Here is a 1203-nt window from a genome sequence, read left to right on the forward strand (position 1 = left end):
GAGTTCAAATCCCAGCAACCACATGGTGGCTCATAACCATCCTTAACAAGATCTGATGCCCTCTTCTGGAGTGTCTGACGTCAGCTACAGTGTACTTACATATAATAAATAAATAAATCTTTAAAAAAAAGAAAAAGTAAGAGTTTCTGAAAAAAAAAAAAAAAAAGAAAGTTGGAAAGAACCCCATCCAGGTTTCCTACGCAGTACAGACTTGGGAACATTTCCCTTTCAGTCATTTTCTTTTGTTTTTTTTATCTGGTCCTTGCTATCATTGTGGATCGTGACTGTCTTCCACAAGGGCCCAGGCCATATTACTGTTGCAAGGAGATGGTGGAGGTTAAGGAGGTTTTCTGGTCACTGGGGCATGTGCTTGGGACTAGGGGGACCGTGACCCCTTCCCTCCCCTCCCCAGGTGTGAGGTGAGGGTCTTGCTCCTCCACGTATCTGTCAGTTACTGGGCTGACTCCCTGGCCTCAGGCCCAAAGTGATGGGGCTACTCAATCTTGCACTTGAACCACAAAACCACTCCAAACTGTGATGGAAAATGAGCCTTGTCTAAGTTAATCACCTCAGGTATTTCATTGCAGTGTGGGAGGCCGACAGTCTTCTGTGGAGGGAGAAGACCCTGCTCCACAGCTCAGGGCAATCTGCCTCTCTCAGCATCTACTGACATCTAAAGGGTGTCTTCAGAGCCTCTGAACAAACAGCTGGAGCCGCAGCCTAGCCAGGGTGACATGCAAGACAGCAGGTGTCAAGGAAGATGCCCACAAACACAGTGGCAGATGTGAGGGAGACAAACACCCTACTCCTTAGGGACTGCCTGCTGATGACATCGCTGTTGGCACACGAGGGAAGGCAGCATGCCTCTGTTTGAGATGGACCTTAAAATGAAAATGCCCTTTCTCTTTGCCTCTCCCTCCTCCCTTCCTCTTCCCTCCCTCCTCCCCCTCTTCTCCCCCTCTTCTCCCTCCTCTCTCCCTTCCCTCCCTTCTCCCTCTCCTCCTACCCTCCTCCCTCTCCCCGTCTCCCTCCTCCCTCCCCCTCCATTCTCCCTTTCTCCTCTCTCCTTCCTCTCTCCCTCTTCCCTCCTCCCTCCCTCCCTTCCCCCCCACTCTCCCTTTCTCCCCTTTCCTTCCTCCCTCTCCTCTCTCTCCTCCCCTCCTCCCTCCCTCTCTTCCCCTCCTCCCTCCCCTCTCCTCCCCT

Source organism: Mus pahari, chromosome 23 (genome assembly GCF_900095145.1).
Source record: "Mus pahari chromosome 23, PAHARI_EIJ_v1.1, whole genome shotgun sequence".
In the NCBI taxonomy this organism is placed as follows: Eukaryota; Metazoa; Chordata; class Mammalia; order Rodentia; family Muridae; genus Mus; species Mus pahari.